The sequence below is a fragment of the Euprymna scolopes genome, chromosome 46 (genome assembly GCF_053919585.1).
Source record: "Euprymna scolopes isolate OS-2025 chromosome 46, ASM5391958v1, whole genome shotgun sequence".
In the NCBI taxonomy this organism is placed as follows: Eukaryota; Metazoa; Mollusca; class Cephalopoda; order Sepiida; family Sepiolidae; genus Euprymna; species Euprymna scolopes.
In genome coordinates, this window is record NC_136527.1 from 106520296 (window position 1) to 106530019 (window position 9724).

General features: G+C 36.4%; 1 pseudogene; it reads left to right on the forward strand.

Annotated features, from left to right (window-relative positions):
* The first annotated feature begins 5493 nt into the window (after positions 1–5493).
* LOC145271964 (U2 spliceosomal RNA) lies at positions 5494–5626 on the forward strand (annotated as a pseudogene).
* Positions 5627–9724: the final 4098 nt, after the last annotated feature.

Below are 9724 nucleotides of genomic sequence, written 5' to 3' on the forward strand. Positions count from 1 at the left end.
GTTAACTCTGAGATATTACGATTTACATGTGATATAAAAAGTTTAAAAAAGTTGCTAGGCGACCGACCGCTTCTCTGAAAAAAGCCTTTTGTAGACATACAGAAAAAGCGAACACACGTACAAACATTTTCGCTTTTATATTTATAGATGAACATCGTTTCGGAAACGATCGTACAATCGATTTGATTTTGTTTTACTCAATATATATATAAATATATTATACTCAATATATATATATATATATATTAATATATTATACTCAATATATATATATTAATATATTATACTCAATATATATATATATATATATATATATATTGATATATTATACTCAATATATATATATATATATATATATATATTTATATATTTTGTTATCCACATACAGTACTGTTTCGTTGTATCACAACTCATCAATGCGGCTAGACAAACACCTTTCCCCAGCCGTGGATCAAACCTACAACGTTGGGTTGACAGTCGACAGCTCTGACCATCGGGCTACGAATCAGTGCCGTAAATATTTCTTCTCGAGTATGTATTAAATCCACGCCCGTCACAGAAAATTCTCAAACCACCAGTTTGTTTACAAACAAATAAATAGTGGGTTTCGCTTAATTGCTTAAATATGCGTCGAGTGTTAATCGTGACACCCTGCATTGAAGATTCCCGAAAGGATGAAACACTAGTGTCTGTAGTTATTTAATTATTATAGTAAATAATTATGTCAGCCCTTTTAAGAAACTTGTTCCTTATCGTGGAGCACTTTCAATTGAAACATAGAGTCAGTCAAATTAGCTCTTATACACAGATCATCTTATAGTGCTTAACTCACTCTGACTGACATTAAAAACATTTAATAAAATAAATGATTAAAATTCAACAGCATTTCTCGCGATTAACGGTATTAAATTATTATAGTAAAAAAATAATTATATAAACACACACACACAAACACACACACACGAACACACACACACGAACACACACACATATATATATATATATATATATATATATATATGTGTGTGTGTGTGTGTGTGTGTGTGTGTGTGTGTGTGTGTTTTAATAATTATTTACTATAACGCCAGTCGATAGATTCAAACCCCGGCAAATGAAGTCATGCCTGACTTCATTAGCAAGGAACTGAACCTATTCGGCTACCGTCAAGCGCGAGAGACAGTTGAAATCAAACATTTATTCTTATTAAATGCATTTAACGTCAGTCAGAGAGTGATCTAATCATTATATGACGATCTGCGCGTATAAGCTAAGTTGACCGGCTTTATTACAACTGAAAGTGCTCAACGATAAGAAACAAGTTTCTTAAAGGGGCTGACGTAATTATTTACTATAATAATTATTAAATACCTATAGACATTAGCGTTTTATCCTTTTGGGAATCATCAGTGCAGGGTGGCATGATTAACGCCAGTCAATATATTCGAACCCCGGCAACAGAAGTCATGTGTGACTTCATTAGCAAGGACCTGAACCGATTCGGCTACCGTCAACCGCGGGAGATACAGTTGAAATTAAACATCTATTCTTATTAAATGCTTTTAATGTCAGTCAGAGAGTGATCTAATCATTAAATGACGATCTGTGCGTATGAGCTAAGTTGACCGGGTTTATTACAACTGAAAGTGCTTAGTATATATATATATATATATATATATATATATATATGAAAGTGCTCAGTATATATATATATATATATATATATATATATATATATATATAGAGAGAGAGAGAGAGAGAGAGAGGGTGACCCCCCCCCCAAAAAAAAAGAAACTAAATGGAGGCCATCTACAGGGTGGTCAAAAAGTCAGGTAACATGTTAAAGGTAGAAAAAACAATATGATCCATTATAATCTCTATTCGTTTAATATTATTTGTTTAAATATTTGAGTGTAATATATAAACTACCCCTCCTGATTTCTGGCTTTGGGGCTATGTAAAGGATAGCGTTTATGGCAAGAAGCCTGATACAATAGCGTCTTTAAAGTTATTTATTGAAGAGGAGATTGCGCGGATATCAGCTGACATGATTACACGTGTTACACAATCAGTGGTTAATCGCTTCCAGCGATTGATAGAGAGAAATGGACGACAATTAACAAAATAAACATATTTCATGTTTGTTTCATTTTATATTTCAATGTATGGTACTTAAATATACGTGTATTGCTAATATCGTTTTTCTTTAAAATGTTACCTGACTTTTTCACCACCCTGTAGAACATATGCTGTAGAACGGAGCACAAAAGGCCAACTACCCTAGTGTTTTGATGTGATGTTTTGAATATAATATACTAGTTATGACCAAAGTTTCATTTCATTCGGACAAAACACTAAGAAACGGGGCCTAATTAGAGTTTGGGCCCGATTTTTTTTGGTCACCCTGTGTATATATATATATATATATATATATATATATATATATATATATATATATATATATGTGTGTGTGTGTGTGTGTGTGTGTGTGTGTGTGGGAAACGAATTCACACCTGCACACACACGCACTCACACATACATAGTTCCTTGTGTATAATACTGAAGTTAGAAATATCAGTAACTTCATAAAAAAATGACAATCTTACCGCTTTTTATTTATTTTTTATTTATTTATATAGGCTCATTATCAGTCCCGTTTCACAGAACATTAATCCTTCCCAAACTGAATATTTTCCTGCGCGTAGATCATTTCTCCTTCATCATAAATGTGTTAACTGGCGCTCCCAACACAACACTGGCTGCCATCTTGTTACCTGTTTTCATTTTCGTTCTGTCATCAGTCTTTTTTTGTTTCACTTGATTCCCACGTTATTAAATCATCGCTTGATATACCACAACTTCCGCCACGCGCACGCATGCGTCGACGCGGCCGGCAATATATCGACGTGTGCTATCGAGACCCTGCCTGCCGGTCGATTTGTACGAACGAGCGATGAAGTTTTATCCGTTGTAAAGTTTCTAATAAAAACATTTTCGTTTCGTCCGGCTGACAAAGACCCGGATACAAATGAGAATTTTGTTTTCGTTTTGTTATCCGTCCATTTTTTTTTTTTTTTTTTTTTTTTGCATCACCGAAATTCTCCGAGCGGAGAACCTGCCGGGCTTCAACCTTAATTACGAACGCCAGCCATTTTGGTCAAGACAGATTTAGAACGCTTCGATTGAGTTGCCATGGACGAACTCCAACAAGGACAGGCGACATGAATGGTCGGAATATTTCTTATATATATATATATATATATATATATATATATATATATATATATATATATTAGTCACATACACAAACACACACACACACACACACACATATATATATATATATACATATATATATATATATAATTTGAAGTTGCTATTTTTCAAAGGTAGAGTAACCAAAAAATTTAACGAGGTTAATACAAGAGTGCTCTATACGGAAGTAGAGCAATAAATGAATATATATATATATATATATATATATATATATTTAAAAAAAAAATTTTTTTATTCAATTTTCACCCCAAACAAGGCACAGTGTCACTTTGAAGCAGGGGGCTACTATTAGGGACTTAATTAGCGGGGTCATTATGAAGGGAGATGAGTAGAAAGATGTTTGTTAACATTACACTTGAACTTCTGCATATCATTGCAGTTGGGAAAGCAGAATCCCGGAAGGGAGTTCCAAAGACCCGGAGTTCTGGGGAAGAAACTATTGGAGTAAAAGGCTTTCTTGAACCTAGGGATCTCTACTGTAAAGGGATGAGACTTAGTAGCTTGTCGGGTTTGTCGGGGGTAGTTACGTCGAAGAGGTACAAGTGTTTGCAGTTCGTCAGAGCATTCACCATTATACACACACACACATACATATATATATATATATACATATATATATTAGATATATATGTCTAATGGTTGCATAGATTGGTTTCCTAGAGGTAAATCCAATGAAACATTGTGTGATTGTTAAAGAGTGCTCAATATAGGTCAGAGCTGGTATATAGTCTGTTTATTATACAAACATTATTGGATACATATGTGCATACATGTTTCAGTGGAATCCTAATTCCAGGGACCACCTCATCAGACCAAAAAATGGAACGATATTGAAAAAAGAGTCAAGGTTACATTCGATTCTTATAAAACATTCAAGTGTGATTTCCGCTTTGGAAGAAAGTGGGTGCATTCTTTGTGGAAAACCGATACACCTTTAATTAGTTAATAACTACACCCACCGAAAAACTTCGAAGAATTAGCTAGCATAAATAACTTACCTAAATTTAGGAAAGAAAACATCTTCCCGTGCTAATGTTATATTACGTATCGTAAAATGAGCGTTTGTTGTATATTGGTTGAAACTGGAATGGAGATGATATATTAAAACGTGTCTATTTATAAAGGATTGAGTGTTTAATTATCTTACCAGAGTTAATGTCGTTGTGGGTGTGATCGTCTAGTGGTCTTTCTATTACATATGTTCATATGCTGTTAAGTGTGAATATGTGTGACATGCATTTTCACATACCTCTGCTTCTTCGTTGGTCCATCTGGAAATTCTCGTCTGGGAGGGAGACTTGATACCTGTTTTTGGTGACGAAGATTTATTTCACACCAAGACATGAAATCGGTTCTATAGTTTTTTTCACTTTCCCAGATGTCTTGCAGAAGGTGGAAAGTGAATTTGGCCTGTGGTTTCTTCTTCTAGGTCTTATTTCTACCACGTCAGCGTTCGTTCTCCACCCCCAGCGAAGGAGAGGAGACAACGGCGAAGCCGTCTGCTCTCTTCCAAGTCCCAACCAAATCTCTTCGATTCAGCTAACCTGATCACATGACTCACACGCAATCAAATCAGCTGATATTGACTTCCGGTCAACGTGTCTACACTATAACTCACCTCTTCCCCCTCTCTCTCTCTGTCTCTCTCTCTCTATCTATCTATTTATCTATCTAACACTAAGCTAAAGGAGTCGAAACAGAATTTGCCACCAAATGGATAAACGTGAGTGAAATTTGTCATACTTTATAATTAAACATTCGAAAATGATTAACTAAAATAATCTAAGGGTTGAACACGCTTGCAATTGAAATATTGACATATACCTACAGGAAGTACAAGGTGTCCAAAAAGTCACTGAAGAGGTTTGAAATTAAATAAAATCTTTACTTTTGAGCGTTCTGTAATTTTAACACAATCTGTTTTTCTAAAAAATGCTAAATTCAAACAATTTAATTGTTTGTTTCCTAAATTCATAAATTCATAATTCAGTTTTATCAGTATTAGATTCTATATTGCTTCAAAATTCCGTAATTTTACATAGATGATATTTATATGTAATATTGAATAAAGCTCCATTTCATTATTAATCGAATTGGGTTCCTTTTTTTAACATGTTTTAATGCTCTTTTTAAAAATGCCGTCATATACAGTATATGTAGTATCGACAATAACAGTTTGACAAATCTTAACTACATTACCTGCAGGCTACAGATACTACACTTTGATCTTGGCTTTTTGGCCAAGATCAAAGTGTAGTATCTGTTCTTCAGATGCGGCACTTCCATATCACGTTCTCTTTCAGTGGAGGAGAAATCCTTCACGACTGAGACAATTTTGATTTTTGTACCTTTTCTCCACGTTAAAAAACGACCCTGGTGCCTAACTCTGTCCCGTGGGAAGGCATTGTAAATAGGTACATTACCTGCAGGCATTTTTCAGTTAACAGGCCTTCTATATCTCGGTGGCCGTGATAACATGCCTAACACGTATTTCCTATATTTATACAGGATGTCCAAAAAGTCACTGAAGAGTTTTGAACTTAAGTAGATTCTTTATTTTTGATAATATCTTTCTGTAATTTTAACACCCACTGACTAAGACACTGAGAAATTAAAAAATGCAAAAGTCAAACAATTTTTGTTTATGAAAAATAACATCTTTGTGCTCTTTCCAAAACATTATTTATGATAGATTGCAGAATCTCTGGATTGCGATTTAACTCCCTTATTTCGTTCCTGATCTTTCCATTCAATTTAACTAATTTTGCATATGTTAGTTATGAAATCTAAAATTCCTTTTCATCAACTTAACGTTCTTGGTGCACATTTTCACATGACTATTTTATCTTAAACTAGCGGGGGTACCCGGCGTTGCCCGAGTGTTTGTTTCCGGGACGGGGGGGGAGTTTTAAAAAATGTTATGGTAGGTAAGTAGGAAGGATCAAACCCGGAGTCATGAGTAAAAGTAGGAAAATAAAGTGTGAAAAAAAAAAAAAAAAAAAACGACTACGGTAGGTCGGCGCGAACGTGAAAATATAATGTGAATTGTCCAGCACGCTAACCACTACGCCACAGAGCACTGCAGCTTAGTTTAGTGATTTTAAATAACTTCACATGAAAGAACTACGAAGCCAAACCGGCGTTCTCTTCTCAACTGTTCCTTGTGAACGATCCCCAAACGGTGTTAAGTGGTGGCAGAGGGAGGAGGAATTTATTAGAGAGAAAATATTTTACCACTTCCATTGATCTTAACCGATTTTGGCCGTGACTTCTCAGCAGAAAAAGTATAGAAATCTAAGATTATCGAGGAATTTGAGAAATAATAAGCCTATAACACACCTCAGATATTGTTCTGCCGTTTGTGCATATTATATTTGCATGAAATATCTTGATTTTTAATCCTATTAATGTCAAAATCAGACGGGAAAAAATGAGTTCATTTTATTTATATAGAGATTACCTAATCCGCTTCGATAAAATTCTTTCTGTTATTAAAACATTCTTTTTTTTATCGAAATATTTTTATTAACCAACATGCACAAATTTAAATGTAAAGCAAACGAATATGTTGCTGCACAACTTGACACTAAAGTTGGCCTCTATAAATATGACCCTTATCAATTCTTGCAGGGTTTGGAGTTTGTTAACATAGACTCTTTCTTTAAGATATTCCCACAAGAAAAAGTCGGGGTTAGTCAAGTCTGGTATTGATATTAGCATAGCGAGAGAATTAGGTGAGAAGCTCCATGGTGTTTCTCGCCGTATGTGCCGTTGCCCTATCTTGTTGGAAGCATAATCCAGGCCTATTTAGATTTTGTGGTCGCAGGGAATCTAAGCTTCTGGGCTTGACCTTTTCTCCTGATTTGAAATGGAACACATACATTAAATCTGTTGCCAAATCCGCTGGGAAAATGATGGGATCCTTCTAACAATCCAGTAGATATCTCACTGCTGATGCAATTCTCTATCTATATAAGAGCCAAGTTCGTCCAAGGATGGAGTACTGTTGCCACATCTGGGCAGGAGCTGCATGAAAGGACTTATCCTGCCTTGATAGAGTTTAAAATAGACTCTGTAGATTTGTGGGGGTGTCCTTTTCTCTCCCCTGCAACCTCTCTCTCATAGAAGAGATACTGCGAGTTTGTCTCTACTTTATCGTTATTTTCATAGCAAGTGCTCGACTGAGCCTCAATCTATGGTGCCCCCTCGCCAAACTTTCAGAAGAAACACTCATCTAGCTGAAAACACTATCAATAATTTCCCCCACTCATTATCTGTGCCTAAACCTAAACGTAGATTCCATAAACAAAGCTTCTTTCTTAGAACTGCACGCCTGTGGAACTGTCTTCCGTTTTCCTGCTTTCCGGCTGACTACAATATGGTTGTCTTCAAGTCCAATGTAAACTAGTTCTTGATAAACCGTTCCACTTAAGTTAAAAAAATTTACTAAATTTCCATTACTGACTATTACTATATTGTCCAATCGACTACTGTACACACTTTAACACTTATCCTCGAGTGGTCCCTGGGCCTTGATAAGTGGTGATGAATATGCAAAAAAATTACAGTCCAGTATATCTTTCCATTTGTATTTACAGCATTCCGTCTTGATCTTCAAAAAAAAAGGTAAAAAAAAAATCTCCATTACTGCGCACCATATAGTGCACTTTATGGGATGCAACTGCTTTTGATGAGTTGCCCTTTGATTTTCAAGCCCCCCCCCAAATCTATAATTTTGTTTGTTAACCAATCTATTCAAATGAAAATGGGCTTCATCTGACATAATCAACTTTTGCAGAAAATTGGAGTCATTTCGGACACGTTATTACGTTTTAACTGCATATTGAACCCTTGTTTGAAAATCTCCAGGCTTCAACAGTTAACAAGCTGCACTTTATAAGGACAGAGGTTTAAATTGTGCAGAATATTGTATAGTTAGCTCCGACATATCCCATTGTGTGGAACGTCGTCGAATCAGTGTTTCAGGATTCTGCTTCATACCTTCTTTCCCTATTTTCATTTGTGATGACGTTTTGAGGTATGCCAGCTCGCGCAAGATCAAGTATAGCTCATTGGTTTCAAATCGGCGCACAATGTTTGGAATCGTGTTGTGTCTTGGGCTATCTTTTACATGAAAATGGCGTCGATAAGCTCTTTGATTCAAAATAATTGATCCCTGATTTTGGTAAAACAATTTCACAACTTGCATTTCAAAATATTATCTGTAAAATATATATATATTTTTATTTTTTTATTTTTTTTTTATTACATTTTCACCCCAAACAAGGCACATTGCCACTTTGGTGTAGGGGGCTACTATCAGGGGAAACATCTACTGGGGTACTATGTAGGGATTAGGGCAGCGAGATGTTGGTTCACGTTGCACTTGAACTTATGCATGTCAGTACAGTTGGGGAAGCAGTGACCCGGAATGGAATTCCAAAGTCTAGCAGTTCTGGGGAAGAAACTACTGGAGTAGAAAGGTCTTTTACATCTAGAGATCTCTACAGTGTGGGGGTGGGATTTTGCAGCTTGTCGGGTCTGTCGAGGGTGTTCACGTCGTGGGGGCACAAGTGCTTGCAATTCTTCAGAGCATTCACCATTATAATACTTGTAGAACAGGCAGAGGGATGCAACGTTTCGACGATGGGACAGAGGCTGGTTTAGATGCCAGTTTAGGGCCTATCAGATTTGCGACTCTCTTTAGAACCCTGTCAAGGAGCGAGAGACTAGTAGCCGATGCACCGGCCAAAATATGACAGCAATACTCCATACATGGGCGAATAGTGGCCTTATAGAGGTACAGGATACTTTCGGGTGTTAGAAGTTTTCTAGCACGGTAGAGAGAGACCACCTTCCTTACAGCGGCCCTGACAATGCCCTCGATGTAATTGTTCCAACTCATGTTTCCTGTGAACGTTAGGCCAAGGAGCTTGAGAGATGTACTCTCAGATAAAGAGTCGTTGGCCATTGCTATAGGTGGTAGAGAAGGTTTCTTGTAATTATTGAATGAAACCAGTTTTGTCTTGGTGGCATTGAACGTGACCATCCATTTTTGTCCCCATTCCACTACTGATTGGAGGTCATCCTCTAGTGTTTCTGCCATTACTTTAGATATATGTTCATTTGTTTTCCTGTCGTGCCTGCTATAGAGTGTGGTGTCATCAGCATATATACCCATCTCAGAGGCAATTTTGTTAGGGAGGTCATTTATGAATATTAGGAACAGCAGAGGTCCAAGGATAGATCCCTGGGGCACTCCCGCATTTATATCATATTGTTTAGATGTACGACCGTCGAGGACAACCTAGATTTTTCTCTTATCTAAGAAGGATTTAATTATGTTAAGTATTCTACCAGTGATACCGTAAGATCTAATCTTCCTGAGGAGACCCTCATGCCATAACCTGTCAAAAGCCTTAGATATATCTAGAGCTACCGCTCTGCCCTC